Source organism: Taeniopygia guttata, chromosome 8, assembly GCF_048771995.1.
Source record: "Taeniopygia guttata chromosome 8, bTaeGut7.mat, whole genome shotgun sequence".
NCBI lineage: Eukaryota > Metazoa > Chordata > Aves > Passeriformes > Estrildidae > Taeniopygia > Taeniopygia guttata.
In genome coordinates this window covers 14931394-14948424 of record NC_133033.1, presented here as the reverse complement: position 1 = coordinate 14948424, position 17031 = coordinate 14931394, and the positions used below count along the sequence as shown (strand labels likewise).

At 39.2% G+C, this 17031-nt stretch overlaps 1 long non-coding RNA gene across 1 annotated transcript; it reads right to left on the bottom strand.

Annotated features, from left to right (window-relative positions):
- Window positions 1-4155: 4155 nt before the first annotated feature.
- LOC115496202 (uncharacterized) lies at window positions 4156-16730 on the bottom strand. The gene is made up of 5 exons (XR_012057288.1): window positions 15520-16730; window positions 12536-12748; window positions 11558-11637; window positions 5339-10574; window positions 4156-4546 (listed from the first exon to the last, which is right to left on the bottom strand). It is a non-coding gene; the product is annotated as an uncharacterized lncRNA (long non-coding RNA).
- Window positions 16731-17031: the final 301 nt, after the last annotated feature.

Sequence of the window (17031 nt, the reverse complement as noted above, 5' to 3'; positions counted from 1 at the left end):
CTGTGTCTCTGACAGAGGGGGGAAAGACAAATGTGTTCAAATACGTTTTCTGTAGTGAGGGAAACTATAAATAAAACTAGACTCATGTGAGCCAGCAACAAGGAGGCTCTGAGGATGCACAGTGTGTGCCTAGAGGGTGAGAACAAGGAGAGGTGATGCTGGGAGCTGCTTTGCCTATGCACCTAAGTTTGGATTTTCTGTCTTTGTCCACCCAGACATGCACAGTGGACAGAAGGAAATGTCTTTGCTTTGTTTGCTGAGAGAAGTTTTGCGGTTTTTCAGTTTTCTCCAAGAATTATAAAGATGCATTTATTTTCTATAAAGAATAATTATTAGTTAATTGCATTTCTGCTGTATCTAAACTTACTGGGCTAACATCTTGTTTTGCTACCTAAAGCAAAATATTTCAGCTTTTCAGAGAAAGAATTGTATGTATTAGTCTGGCAGAAAAAAATAGCAACTTTTGGAAGGCGTTTCTGAGAAACAAGGCAGTTATGTAAACCAAGGAAAGAGAAACACGACACTGGGGGAAGTTTTGTTGCCATTATTATTATTTATTATAGTAAGTATTTCTACAGCACTGTAATTTTGTGTGACATTCTTCAAAGAGTGAAAAGGCAAGCAGTGAGACACGGAGTGCACTCTGGTGCACATACCTGTAGCCAGACCCTGCTACATGTAGTATCTGGCTGAGTAAGAGCTGGGAAAACGAAACTAAGCTACTTTTCTCCCCATTCTTGGGCTGGCAATCCAGGTTTGTGAAGCTGTGTCTTGTCCTGTCCTTACTAGGTTCCCTTTGCAGGGCAAGAGATTTTTGAGCAAGGCCTCACAATACAAGGAGTTCTCAGGGAAACAGATCTGGTTTTCCTTCTGCTCTCTTGAGCAGTGCAAGGCTGCGAGAGAGAGGGCTGGAAATCAGGCCTCATGGTAGCTGTCACAGGGAGCTTGCAGTGTGCAGCAGATGGATATAGAAAAGGACAAAATGGAGCAAAAGCAGAAGCAGGCAAAAGAGGTTAAGCTCTAAAATAACTTAAGATCATTTTATTCATTACACCTTCAGATGGAACACTACCATCCATATGTGATGAAAAGGGTCTTGATGGTATTTTGATGACAAGATTATTTTATTTTTATTCATTAAATAATTGACATTTGCAGAATTTTACCCTCCATGTAATATTTGTCCAGAACAGGTATAGGTTTCCTAAGATTTTCTTCTCTCTGTTATTTTACAGCTTCTGTGTAGCAATTGTTTGGTCATTAAGAACAAATAGTTCACCTTTACATAGTTCACCTTTTGTCTATGAGTGAAATTCACTTCATTTTGAAATAGGTTTCATTTGTCAAGAGATAGGGGTGGATGCTCTGCTTTCCCTACATCCACAGTTCCCATGTAGGACCTTTGGGTAGCAATCCCAGACTTTTTCCTCCCCAAGTTGCTGTCAAAGAATATGCAAAATCACTAGGGTAGCTAGCATGCCAAAAGCAGAAAGCAAGGTAAAATGGCCCATCAGAGGGAACCTGAGGTGGGGAGGCGAGGCAGGGAATATATTTGAAGCAGAGAAAAGTCTCCATTGATGCAGATTCAAGTTTGAAAATCTCTAAGATGAGAGTCAGGGGAAAAAAATCAAGCCACAAAATCTGGGGTTTTTTCAGTAGTTTTAGTCCACACAAAACAGCAATGCTTAAGGAGAGAACTGAAGACCAGAGGAGAGAGGGGGACCTGGAGAATGATATGGGCCAGGTCAGTGCTACATGGAACCAGGGCACAGGAGCCTGCAGGAGGAGGGAGCTGGCCTAACTGCCAAGTGGGCATGGCAGAGTGCAGGAGAAGGAAAACTTGCCCTCCAAACTCTTCCCAGTCATATTGGTTCTCCTGCTCTCATCTGTAACACCTGGAAAAATAAGCATTATAGCTCCTGTTCTGTCCTGCCTGTATGCCCTCAGGGATTTCGAACCACAAGGAATCCACATGTTGTTTGGAGTCACTGAACTGTGCAGGGTAGGCTGCCACCAGGAGCTCCTTGGGCCCTTCCTACTGTGCCTCCTGCACCTCCCAGGCACAGTGAACTGAGATGAAGAGCCTGAATGCTGAATATGTTTGTTCTTGACAATTTAAATTAGATCCTTATATTTAAGGCATATTTTTCTATTTTATCTACTGCCTGAATCTCAGATGCTGAAATATTCACAAAGCTCTTCATTCTTTGGGGAGCAGGAGATGGGTTTTCCCCAGTGGCACAGTGATAGCTTCTGATCCACCAGCCTCCCGCTGTCCACTGTCATTGCAGCTCACAGTCAGTGAGTGGCCCGAGGAGTAGCTGGCACTCAAGGACCCCCCTCCAGTGCCCATAACTCTGAAACTACATGACATCTTAACCTTTATGAAATTTCTTCAAGACAGCATTTTAAAACACCCAAATCTTTCCTGACCTTTACATTTTAGTAGAGGGGGTTTGTTTTGTTATTTTTTTTTAAATTGATGTTCCTATATTTTTTTTCTGTAGCTGTGGCATTTTTAAGCTGGTTTAAGAGGAACTTTGCTTTCCCTTTCCTTTCCTTGTTGAGCTCAGTCATTAAGGGAAAGCACTCCAGACTCCAGCTTAACTTTATAATGTTTTTGTTTTTGTGATTGTGACATTTTATTTCTCTCAGCCAGTGGGAAGATCTCATCCTTTTAATCTGTAAACTGTTAGGTTTCAGTTTGACTCTAAATGCTGACTTCCTTTGTGGCATCTCATCCTCATTCTCACCTGTTTCACCAGGCTGTGGCTTGGTGATTGTGTATCAGATGTACAGATGATTCAGGGGACTCTCCTAAGGGGATCAGTGATTTGTGCCCTGGATCATCAGGAAGCTGACCCCTTTTCATATGTGGTGAATCAAGATATCTTCAAGAGAAAGCTAATGGTTCAACTTGACAGTAATACCCTGGCTAAATCTAGAATAAATCTGTTGAGTACTTCAGCAAAGCTGATAGTGCAAAGCTGACACAAGCGAGGAATCATTCCTGGCATTTTTACACAAAACTGCGAATATTTGTAAAGGAAAACTGGAAACTCAAAAGCATTACAGTTTTTCTATGGCACTTGCTCCTGTTACTGTAAGTAGAAGCTCTGTATCCTGCAGCACTCTCTTATCAGACCTCTTTTTTTAGACAGGGAAAACTCTCCACATTTGTATCTAGTCATTACCTAATACAATCTCATCAAATCTTTCATGATATCAGGCAATTACAACACTCAGGGCTCAGAGTCTAAATACTCTCTAGTGGTCCTTTTGGATTTGTTTGTATAGTATAGTTCTGTTGCAACTGAGAACACAGACACAGCTTTGTGGGCACAAAGATGAGTTCTGCTAAGCCTGTGTAAGTCCCTGCTCTTTAGCCCAAAAAAAACTGAAGGTCAGTTCAAAGCTGCTTGTTGAGGGAAACTAATCCTGCAAACAGTACATTCACTAGCCATTATTTCCAAATTCAAACTATCTTATAGTCATGAAATGGAAAGTTTATGGGGAAAACAAATGCTGCATTTATTACTGTGATGCAACATTCATAAAATATATTTCATTGGGGGGGAGTTTACACAGGGGGTAATGAGATTTTTCCTTTATACATTATTTACAACTGCTTAATCCAGGTGCTGTAGGTTATTTTTTTATCCCTCGGTTTCACAGCTAGAAAACACTTCAGTATTTCTAATTTATTTCTGCTTACAATACAGATGTTCTCAATTGTGTCTCTAACTACATTTCAACTGTTATGATCACTTTTATTTGTTTGTGTCACTGTACACTTAGAGGTTGAATGTGCTCTACACAATAGTCAGGTTCCAAGAAGGCTGTAAAAAGCCTCTGGTGATTTAATTACCAACAAATTAAACTATGCCTAACAGTAATATCTTTATCGTTAGTGGGTTTAATCTTCAGATTATTTTCTTGCTGTTTATATTGCTCTGTGCATGGGCTCTTATATCTTCACATAAAGGTTTCATCCTTTTAAACAGCATTTTTCTAGATGACCAGTTGGAAACAACATTTGGAGGAACATTTGGATTGCATCCTCTAACTAAATTTCCAAGCTGTTGGTAACGGACTAAAGAAAATGTGGTCTGCACTGAATACTAAAGAGCTGGAAATGTAAGAGCCTTGAAGGTTACGTGTAAATATTGACTTTTTTATTTTATTTAGCATACAAAAATGAACTTGCAATGTTGCTTATCTGATCATACAGCAGTGACTGCATCTGCATCATCTGAGATATACTCCTCACACTTCTGACTTTCATAGGTGTTCCAGAGTTTTCCCTCTGAGAATGTTATTTGATGTCCCTCATTAGGGAACAGATATCTGGGGACTGTGGGTCTATATAGGAACATGTCAACCAACAGGCAACAAATGGAAGCAGAAAAAAAAAATCCTTTCATCTTCCAAGGCCATGTTCTATGTGCAGATATGGGTCCCAATAAAACTATTAAGCTTCTTTCCTGAGATGTGTAATGGGACTTTAGGCTCTCAGCATCCAGCAAAACAAGGTCTTTGGTTCATCCTAGAGGAAGCACAGAAAAATAACTGTAACATTACATATACCTCAGCTGTTCTTTACACTTACCCATACTGTCCTTTCCCCTTGAATGCAAGTCTGTTGTCATTTCTTTTTAACCAAATGTTTCTGTGGAAATCTCAGGGTCTTTGTGTTTACATGCTTTTTTCCTTAAAACACTGAAAAAGACACTGATGTGCAGCTAACAAAGCTTGCAGTTATTTAGAGCTGTTTTTTATACTAAATTAATTTATATGTTAAATACTATGATGGTCACCACACAGTTTGTAATTTCAGGGCATGAAACATGAGGGCACCACAATATTCTCCTTAAAATCTAGTCAGGAAGACATGAAATGTTGGGTGTTCACATGACAGATCAGGGTAGCTGTTTCATGAATGGTACTACAGTCACCAAAAATCCACAGTAATGATTTGAGAACACATTAGTTCTCTCCCTGGACAGCCTAACCTGAACACCAACACTATCAAGATTTTTTCTAAAATATGTGGTTCTCCTTTTTAGTACGTTTAGTTCCTGCATAAAACGCTGACATGCTGTTTACATCAGCTGGCTGCCTCTTGTGCTCCTCTGGGGGTGTACTGAAGATTTTTTTTTTTTTTTTTTTTTTTTTTTGTATTTCCACATGTGAGAGAAGGATTTAATAAATTGCAGAATCATAAATTTCATTAAGGGAGTGGGAGGAAGAACAGTAACTTCTTTGTGCTACATAGAGTTTATGTAATTTATCTAAATGTTACCTATTTCTTTAGCAGATAGAGTAATTAAGAAATTACCAGCATGGCTCTTGTTTGGTCATCCTCTTTGTTCTTCTATAAACTTAATTTAATATATTCTTCCTTTTACGTATTTGCTAAAAATTTCAGACTCTTCTGGTCACCTGTTTTTATTGGACATAGTGGTAAGCCTTACCAAGAGGTGCAGTACTCAGCCTACAGAGCTACTTTGCCAAACCAGAGAGTTTGTCCCTAATTCAGTTGTCTTGAAGAAAGCCAGGCATCAAGGTAATCAGGCCAGCATGCATTTGTCAGGTCATGTACAGTATGGAGAACACATGTTATTTGTCCTTTTTAATTCATTTTTCTCTGCCTTGCAATGGAGTGAGTAGCCTCATTCTATAGTTGTCAAAGCTTCTGAGAAGAGTCCTTCTGTGCTTCCAGAGTAGTCCCATAGTGGCAGTGGAGCACTGTGGAAATAAAAGACGAGATATGCCAAGGATGAAGCATGTTCTGCAAGGGATGAACCCATACCCCTCACCCCCAAATATGACCAAGGTTGATCCTGTGGTGGCTGGTAGGTACATGTGTCTGTCTATCCAGTTTGTGGCTTCTAGCTGGGCTCATGGAAAGGCTGTATTGCAGAACTGACAGGGAAATGTCCCATGCCAGCCAGATGAGTGACAGTGCTAGAGTATTATTGAATGATCTGGGATTGTCTAACCTAAGCAAGGGTCTTAAAAAAGATAATGTAGCTTTTCAACTATATGAAAAACACTGCTCCAAAGAAAAAGATATCAAGGAAATCCTTTCATATATTCCTGAGGAAAGTAAGTACCAACAGGCTTCAGTTATGGTAAAAAAAATGTCAGTTAATCATTAGTAAATACTTGGTATTCCAGCATGGCTTACAGCAGTAGATCAGGAAGCCACAGGGTCTTTGTCACTGGACATCTTTATGAATAGGCTAGACAGTATCTGAAAGTAATGACAAAGGTGTAACAGAGCCTTTACTGACATTGTGTGCCTGGTCAACACTGAGTGATCAACTGAAAGCCAGTGAGCACCTAGTGAGTAAAATCTAGCAAGAAATATATAGATTCAGGTCACTTTTGCCACTGGGACTTCAGGATGAGGTAGGAAGCAGTGAATCCCTTGTGCATTTTGACAATGGGAATCTCCCTCAACTTTGGAAGCAGATTTTTTGTCAACACAAAACACTTTTCCCTTGCCAAATCCATATACTACCTTCATCTTATCTAGAGAAAGCTTCAGCCAACTGGCTTTCATCCTTGTCTTATCTCTGCCAGACACAAGGAAGCTGTAACATATGGCTTCAATGAAAAGGAGACGTAGAGCTTGGTGTCATCAGGATATTGATGACATTGTAGCCTATGCCATTTCACAATATCCTCAAGTGGTTTCATATGGGTTTTGAATAAGAAAAGTAACAGCAGTGAACCCTCTGGTACTTTAATCTGTGAGTTCTGGGAGAGAAAAAAACATTTATCCATGCTTTTGGGATCTTCTTGACAGAAACTGTCAGAACACTTCAAAGACTTTCTTCTCTCCTGTCAACCATTTTGCCACAAAAGCAATGTGAAACAGCAACAGGAAGCAGACATAATGTCTGGACTTTGGTCTGACTCAGATGCAGTGGCAAAGCACAGGAAGAATTAGCAATATTAAGTTAAAATAATTTATTACAGTATGTGTGTATATGCATGTGGGTCTCATGAAGTAATAGAACCATACCATGACAGAAACTTCCTACCTTTGCTGTAAAATTGCTAATGTCACCAATCTGAACCTACAGTCTGACTATTAAGTGGGAGAATAAACTCTTTTGTAGTTTAGGAATTTGAGTCTCAAGAGCTATAAAATTAGAATATTCAGCACAGCTGATTGTCTACAGAGGTCTCTCAATGAGACCTGCCTTAATAGATCATAAGATGAACAGGTAATTTCTTAGCTGGTTTAATCAACCAGTAAAAGTAACAGGTGAAGTGATGCGACCCTTGTGTGAAAATGGGAAGTTAGATCCTAGTGATAAAATGGGAGAAGAAGATATAAAATCTCACATCAGTATTAGCAGTTACTGTAGGCAGATGTGTCTTTCCCCCCGGGCTTACATCCATCTGGAGTTCCAACCTGCACTGTGCCAAACAAGATTAACATAAATGCCCAGCCATTTTGTTTGGAGTGTATCATTGGTATCCATCTTTGGTTGGTATACAGATTTGCTAATAGCAATGGTATTCAGTCTTGAAAGATCTTTGCTTCTTATTTAAAAAACATACCTGTGTATTATTCATGTGTCACATTCTCTGTCATCAGTGATGACAAAACTACACTGAAATGACTATATATATATATATGCCTGTCACATGCCTCAGCTATCCAAAATCTAGTTATCTCAGCTTCCTCAACCATTTCAACATAACCACAGGAAGGGTGTCCTAGAGGCCCCAGATGCTCCACTGGAAGACTTTTCAAAATAAAGCCTTATTAGTAAGGCCATCTGACTTTTCTCCCTCCTCTGCTGTGATATTTGGTGAATAAGACATAAACCATTCCAGTGAAATGTTCAGGCCTGAAAAATGGTGCATTTTGCACCAAAACCGTGGAGGCTAACAGGTGCCTGAGCAGAGAAGGAGATAGATGAGTGAGGTGTTGAAGCTGGCCCACCACCATCCCACAGTTACAGAGAGAAAGGGAGTTCTACATACAGGAATTGATTTAGGGTAGATGTGAAGCAAAGGAGTGAAATCCATCTTGTTTTCTTCTAAGAGATGCCAGCTGAGCTGGAGTGATGCTGTGCAGTAGATTGCAATGAAAACATGCAGCTTGTGATAAGCTGACAGGAGCTGGACTGAGCATAAATAGCTTAGAAACATCAGCGGGTAAAGGCAAAGCTTTTGCTTTTGCATTTTGAAAGGACATATTTGCTATGCTTTGCTTTTTAGAGTATAACACATTGTGTTAATACCAGCAACTGTATTTAGAAAACCTTACACTTCCCATGTGTCAAATTTTTGTCCTTATATATACATGTTCTCATTTTTTGAGCTATGGAACCGTTGTAATTATTGTTAGAACTTTGTGACCGAGGATATGAGACTTTCTCAGCATGAGTGACTGTTTTCTCAAGACATCCTGGCTGCAGTGGTGTAACTGTGCTGACATTTGCACAGACAGGCAGATGGTACTTGGGACATGTCTGATTGCAGTGCAGACCTGAAGATGCTAGATGAAGAAACTGAGCTGTGTTTTGGCCTGATTTATAAGAAAACTGCTTCTCAGCAAATGTAGCCTGTGCAATCCTTTCTGCTAATGGAAAAAATGGTGAGCCACAGCAAAACAGACCCACAGCTAAAACATGTTTTGGGCAAGGGTCATAACAATTTGTATCAGATATGTGTTTGTTCCATATCAACTAAAATATTTAATGTCCTTGCATAATACAGAACAGGGCAAACATCCACAAGTCTGATTGACTATGGGAGGTTATAAGATATATCACAATTGGTAAATTGTGCTTGAAAGCCATGCAGGATCAGAACAAAATGGTGTAACTGGGAAATGCTCTTCTAGAGGTGGAATATGAATTTTGATTTATTATTATGTGGAATAGTGTCCTCACTCTCAAGAGAGAGATTTTGCATCAAAGAAGCCACCAGATGTTGTCAGGTTCACTGAGAAACACAATCCTTCAGACAGGAGAGGGAGAGTAGGCATGGCATGCTTTGGCATACATGGGACAACAAAGAGATTCAGTGAAATTTAGTTGTTTCCTAATTTCAGTTCTGAGAATGAATCACATAATTTGCTACAGATAACTGGCTAATGTTAATGATTGACAACTAAGTAATTTGGATGAATTTGAGCTGAGGGAGTTGTGGTATGGCCTGCTGCATCTTGGTGCCAGATATCTTGCCATACTCTTTGCAGCTTTGCTACCAACTTCCTGCTATGGACTTTTGTGTTCAAATTCCATTATTTCACTTGAACCTGTTTGGGAAAAACTCATCATTGTAACACCATTTTAGAAGTGGCTGTTCATGGATACAGCTAATGGAATTTATGGAGTAAAATGCTGCTACTGAAGTCCTCTGATAAACCACATAGACTAGAAAATTGCTGATTTAGTGTATAAGTGGAGAGGATGGCAAATGTTATCATGCATTTGAAACTGGTTTATGCATATACCACTCTATTTTTTTTTTAACAGTCCAGAGAATTACAGAAGTCTTCCACAAATACAGCTCTCTGTTTTAAGCACCAACATCATAATGGGTTCTTATATTCTTGTTCTGCTCTGCACTCATGTAGTCCTGGAAGAGCCCCGTAGACTTTGAGAGTCAAGGCAATACTGCAATTATATAGAATTAGAATGCCTTTTCTTTAGTAAAGAGATTAGGTAATGTAACAAAACCAATGAACCAAGGCCAGCTGTGGTGTAAACAATGATTTTACTCCTCGAGCCAAATTCTTAAATGGTGGAAATGAACCTGCTGTGTTCCAACAAACCCTTTTTTTATCTCCTTTGTGTCAGTAGCATAGACAAAAGGGTTGGAGTGGCAGCAAAAAAACCCTATTTAATATTGTATATGCAACAAAATTCTTCTACTGCATCTTCTTTTTGTTGCTTCTTTTCATGCTCCATGCCCATTTCTGCACCTAGCAGTGTGGGAGCTCAGCACGACCAACGATTGACTATACTTACAACAAGATCCATATATAAAACGGCATTTGAATTAGTCATCACTTTGCCTATAGATTTCAGAAGTTTAGATCTCCAGCTAGGGCAGGTGTAAACTTCTTCGAAGTATAAAGGCAGGTGGGTTCACAAGTTTCATATAACAGCTGGGAGCAAAGCACTGAGATAATCAGGTATGTGCTGATTCTTCTGATTAGGCCAGAAAAGCCCTCTCAGTGTTGTCCTGTGCTGCAGAGATATATCCTGTAATCAAGGACTGAATGTTTAAGGCTTTGAATACCCACTGTATTGGGTAATACAAATGAAACATCTAACAGGTGGGATTGCTGGGCCTGTAACCAGTCTTTCTTGTTCTGTGGCTTTCTGGGATCGGCAAATATCTGTATGATGCCTGGGGAGAAAATCCTCAGCTGCTGAAGCTCCACCATTGCAGGTTGGTGTTGTTCAGGACAGTGGAGGAATCCTGGCTCATTCCCATTCTGGAAGCAATGACTAGGAACTGCCCTAAGCCTCATGTTGTCACATGTCACTGCACTGGTGTGTGCCAAGAGGTGAAGTAAGCAACACAGAGGGCATCTGGAAAGAGAGAAGACAGGAAAAACTCAGTTTGGCAGATGCTGGATCACAGCAGGCTTCCAGCATTTTATTTTGAATGTGTTTGTTTGCTAAATAACCATGCATTACTACAGTGGAGTATCTTCAGCTTCAGTAATACTTTACTGTTATTATTAAAGACCAAAGTGGACAGCAGTTAAAGGAACGTGGTAGTGCTCCTGACTAGGATTCAGTGTTCATTAACCTTTCAGACACTGTGTGATTTTAGAAGGGCTGTTTTTTCCTAATTTTTTCAAATTCTTGTAGTTCTCAAACATGGCTGTTTTAATAGCAAGAAGTTAAACGGCAGAAAGGTCATGTTATCTGGTTTGTGCATAGGCTGCCTCCATCACACTTGTGTGTAATCAAAGAAAATATAATTACAGCTCTGCAAATTTGAGGCCAAATCTCTGCTCACATAAATGGGTGAGTCCTTGGGTTTTGCTTGGCTAACAAGTACCATTCTGTATTAACAGAGAGGAAATCTTTTCTAGGATTTAGAGCAGCTGGCATATTAAATCCAGTAGACCAACTGAAACCTTGGTATCAAGCAGCAATGATTCTTCAGAAATGACTGGAGCTGTACCAGTCTTACGTTTCAGGACTGAGATCAGAACCAGACTCAGTTTGCTGAAAAATAAAGCAGTTCTGTCATTTGCTAGTAATGAGGAATCACTTAGCCAAATCATAAATCTATGTCCAGGCTGAAGTTGTACACTATAAATATGTTACATGGTCTCCATGGGGTGCTCTTCTAAATAAGCTCCATAGTGTTTACTAATAAGTCTCTTTTTTCTTCTTCATGCAGCTTGTCCTCTACGGGTGATAGATGTTTCTGCAGTAGCATTTTGATCCAATCCTATTAAAACCATTTTTAGTTCCAGGAAGACTTTTGATATTTTTTGTCTTCCAAAGCTATTACAAATATTCACAAATTCAGGGTCATGCTGTATGTAACCACGTACCTTTAAATCCAAATATTTGAGGTGGGATTTATGGGAGGGAGTGGCTTGCAGCAGGGTTTCCCAAAACAGGGCATGAAGTGCTGGGAGGGAGAGGTAAAAAAGCCAATTATTAATTCTGCTTCTAACATCAGTACTATTTTGCATGTGATAAGGGAGGGGATGGATAGAATTGTTCACCAGGGAGAGAGGTACAGGGAAGAGGCATTTACAAAGTTCTGGTTTATAGAATTTTAAAAAGTAAATGCTCTTATTCCTAGGCTGTAGATTAAGGTGCATTGTTCAGCAACAGCTGGCTCCTAGTTATCCCTGACTTTACAATGTTTACAGCATTCTCCACTCTGGTAATTCTGCTTCAGAAACTCCTCTGCCCTATGTGAAAGTGCTGTGCACTTCTTGCTTACCAAGGGACTTAATATAAGAGCACTCAATGTTGTAATGTTAAATGCCAAAGGACCAATACCTGAAAGGTCTAAGACTAAAAGCATCAGACTACACAATTTCCTATTTACTATAGATGGTATATTTAGTAACTAATCATCCAACCTAATAATATAAAATAGTATTTGACAAAAAGGTCAAGTGTTTAATATTAGGGCTAGGAGAGTCATAAAAATCTATGAAGGGAATGCTCCATGGAACAGCCAGCCAGCTGCAGCTCCCAGCTCTGTCACTGTATCTCTCAGTTACTCCTTTCATTCTATAAAAATGTCACAGTCTCTTAAGCTCAAATGATTCCATACGTTTCCTGCTTCTGGAGGATGTAACTCTACAGTAGGCTCAGTCCCTGGATGCCAGGCCAGACAGCTCTGTCTCTGGAAGTTTCCTCTCTGTAAATCTTCCAGATCTCTTCAAAAAGTGTCATAGTTTATGGTGTAAACAAAAGTTCCCTGGATATTGTGGAGAACTCTGTATTTTATGGAAATCCTATTAGGATGCAATGAAAAAGACTTTTAAAATTAAATAATTGTTTTATAATACCTAGCAGACTTTATGTTCCAGGTTCATCAGCCAAATGGACCTCAGCCAGAGGTGTGAGAGGGAATGAACCAAACTGAGAGCCAGTGTAAATGGGCTCAACTTTCACATTCTTTTTGAACTTGACAACTACATGCAGTGATGAGAAGTAGCCATTGTTGCTGCTGATCTGTAGAGCAACCTGGGCATCAGCAATGTTTTAGAACCTCATTGTCGCTGTAAAACATGAAAACAAAACACAGAAACAGCAACTGAGACTAAATGCTGTACTCAGATCCAGACTGGAGGACGCATGTATAAGATTTTATTGTTAATACTGTCCTTCCTCAGCTCCCATTTCTCTGATCCTTTTCCCACACTGTTATTCATTACTCCCTTCATGACTGTTGGAAATTTGGATTTTTTAATCATCTTCTATTTGCCTGCAGGGACCTCAGTTATTTTGCTTCTGCCCATGGGATCCCGCTTCAATTGCAGCTGTTTGAATTAACATGTTTCCTTGCTGCATCTCCTGGCTGAGGGAAGTGCAAGTGCTGTCATGGCCAGCAGAACAGGCAGGTGACTCAGTTCCATCCTGTAACTCATTTTTGTGGCATTTTTTGTAAACTCGTGTGGTTTAATAGCAAGTGGAGGGTTTGGGGTTTTGTTTGGTTTTTTTTCCGATCAGCAACTATATACTATGGGGTGGGGGGTGGTATTTGGAAAAAAAATGGGACACACCTTTTAATTCTCATGAAAGCATTTTCATGTGAAGCCTTCTTACAACAACAGAGTGAGAACAAGTTAAATATTTTGTTTCAAAGGGATTATCCCTACCCAGCAGGGAACAGCTGGCATAAAATGTTGATCCACCTCCCATTGCAAACAAGAGCCAAACTCCTGTTAATTTCATTGGTACAGAATCAAGCTCTTATTAAGTCCATGTCCAGCTTTGCACAACTTCTGTCTCTGTCTGCTTCTCTTATATATAGGCCTGACCCTCTCTGGTTGTGGAGAATCCAAGATGAGTTGTGGCTGTAGAGAAACTGAAAGCATTTTAAGATATAAATGAGTAAATTAGTTTAATAGCTTTTCCCAAATATGTTCAGTTGTGAAGTACATCACAAGCAGCCCCACTTTCTTCAGTCTAGTCTATCTGTCTAGATAGCCAAATGACAAGCAGCAAGTTGTATCCAGGATCTTGACTCACTAAAATGAGCCAGTTCCTTCTTTTTTTTTTTTTCTTTTTTTTCTTTTCTTTTTTTTTTTTCTGAGTTAACATGGCTCCTCTCTAGGTTGTGTTTCATTTCTGTGTTCAGCCACTTGAAAAGGAGAATTTCAATTTTTGTGTACAGTTATATTGCAGTATATTTAATAAAAGAGCACCAGTTACTGAAATGTTTTGAAAGACATCACTCCCAGATCTAAGAGCAGCCACAAAACTTATTTCCTCTCCAGAGCATTCACATTAAGGCATAGATGTATGTAGAACTGTTAGGAGAACATACATTAATTACAAAAATAACTAGACAATTTTTATGATCCTAATCTCTGATATTGATAGGCTTCCTGTTACCCACATCCAGTCCTTTCATGGTTATATTGTTTGAATGTGTTTCTGCTAAGTGGCAGAGCAGGCTGAAACTGTTAGTGCCTAGGAATTGGGAAAAAGAGTGATAACTAGTGATTGGGTTGTTAAGAGCCTCATTGTATGTGACCGTGAAAAAATTGGGCCTGTACTGTCATATGTCATCTAAAAGTTAGCACTATGAACAAGATGTTTTCATATCCTTTCTAATACTTTGAGATAGACCAAAATTTATCATAGCTACCTTCATTTTACTCAGTTAATAATGAATGATCAGTGAAACATTTTGGAATAAGAAAGCTAGATGATTCATGTAACCTCTGCTGTGAAAGGTTTTCAAAGTTTAAAACATAAAAAGAGAAAGTAAAGGTAGCTGTATCTTTCAAAAGACAAAAAAATATGTAGGAGAGATGAGAAGTTTTAATTGAATAACATAGCTTGTGAGATCATCATACAGGTTCAATTTTTTGATAATTGAATTGAGTTTCACTCATGTTTAACATTTGCATGAGTTCTCAAACAATGAAACTGTCTTTGTGGGCCTTTCTTTGACTTCATGACCATCATGATTTTCAGGGATGAAAGTCATGCTTTTTTGATAATGGTGTGATTGTATGGGTGCTGTATAAACTGCATTTTTTAACTGCTGGGGAAGGTGCTGTGTAAAAAGCTGTGCTTCTTCTTCTTCTTTATTAGAACTGATCCAAGATATAAAGAGTCCAAAGTCTTGCTCAACTGTTCATGGATAACAAGGTATCCAAAAATTTTGCCACAGTAAAATTACATAGCTTTACTGTTATGCACACACCTCTGATAAGTCTACACTAAGATTAAAGGGCCAAATTCTTTTCTGGAATAAAAATCACTTTTTTTTTTTGGTGTCTCTTGAGCTTCCATACTTTTTCCAGCAGAGACCTTGGTTACTAGTACAGAGTTCATGTAAAGAGACAGGTTTTTCCCTCTTCAAATGCAACCATCAATGTTTGGAGACTTTTATCTTTGTGCCAGGGCACAGAAAGAATGCACGTCATGCATGCATGACTTCATCATAAAACTTTGTCATAAAACTTCAACTTTTGGAGCCTGTGGATGGGGAATTAAGTGTCCCATTTAGGTAGTCTGTAATAATTGTCATTCCTGTTTCTGAAAGTCTGAACATGCTGAACTGTTGTTCTGCAATAGTATCTTAGTCCCTGTGCTTTTGTATTGTTAGAGCTACTTCTTTTGAAATTCATGGCTGGCTAAAAATTTGAGGTATTCTAGGTTGCACTAATTATGAGGAGCAAGTGTAACTATATATCTACAAAAAAGGACAAAGATCTGTTTTTCTGATCACTGGACAAGTCAAACAGCTATAAAAATAAGTTCATCCAGTTGCCCATGAGACCTCTTTCAGCCAGAGCCCATTCCTTATGCTCACCCTTGGCCGCTTGTAGGGATGCCATGGCTGCATGTCCTGCCACCTCTCTTCATTTCTGCAGTGACTCTGTGGCTTTTCTTCCCACCCAGTCTGGTAGTCTCTCAGTAATATTCAGGAACTGTGCTTCTCTCATAGTTCATGTCTCTGATCAGACTGGCCTTGTCTTTGCTGTGTGCAGTGACACGTGCCTGCACTTTGCTTGAGGACTGAGTATCTTCACCGAGGAGTTGAGTTGGTCCTTCCCAGTTAATTCAACGGAAGGGCAATGATTACAACCAGCTCTGACTACGTTTGATTCATACACTTCTACATCTGGTTTATATCAAAATTATTCCCATAATTTCTCCCTTCATAAAAAAGCCAGCCTGAAAAGAAGAGAAATAAACATAGAATGGTTTAAAATTGTATACTAGGAATAATTAAATTCTTAGTAAGAGACTTCTGTCATTTCTCGATTTTCACTCACCATGAGGAGGACAGCATGTTCTCATCTCTGTAGAGTTGCATAAATTACTTGATTAAAGTGCATGTTGCAGAACTTAATCTGGACATTTGGAACCTCCTTGCTGATTTCTCATGGTATTTGTTAGATGAGGGAAAAAAAAAAAAGTCCTGTGCTTAGTTCATCTTATATTGTAGATATATTTTCCAGACATTTGCAAATAGAGTAAAGAACAAGAGATCTTCAGCTATTTAAAGTCTTTGAAAGAAGAAAGCAGTTTAGATTACCAGCAGCCTACAATGTGCATGGCACAAAAATGTCAGTTTTAATGGCAAAGTTCAGGATAAAACTGTGTCAGCTAATTTAATCATTTACCATGAAATACCAGTTATCTTAATCTTACATGCAGTCCTTAAGTCTGCTGCATATTTTTGTGTAATTGAATCCTGTCCCTAAAAGGGACAAAGCAGGGAATTTGCTCTTTAGTGAAAAGTTAGGCTCTAAATGTTCCTGTTTATAAATTGTACTTGTGGCATTGTCAGATATTTTGATAGTGAGCAGCTAATATTTCTGATGAGTTTATTTTTTCTCTGTTTCCTATTTGTCTTCCATGCTACAGAAATCATATTAGTATTCAGTTTCTATGGAACTTAACTGAATTCTCTGGAAAAAAACCTGCAGATATTGTTCCCAGAACTTAAGGCAAATAAATTAGTATCTAACCCAGATGACACATTTTATTCATGTGGTTTGCTTTCTGTCTAGATACCTGATGTATTACTTCATCAGCAAATTCAACAAGGCCAAGATGTCTTTATTTTCCTTCAGAGCAAGAGCTGTAAGAGCAGTGTGGTGGAAGTATTGGTCTTCTGTGGCCAGCCGGTGAGAACCCATCAACAGCTGTGATGAGCAGAGCAGACACGGGAGACAGGAGGCAGCTGAAGCCAAAGAGGACCCACGCCTGGAGCTGTGTCTGTGTGATTGGAGCAGAGAGAGGCCAGGACCCAAGGAAATCCCAGCAGCAAGGGAAAAAAACAGATTGACTCTCAGTGACTCATTTAGCTCCTGGA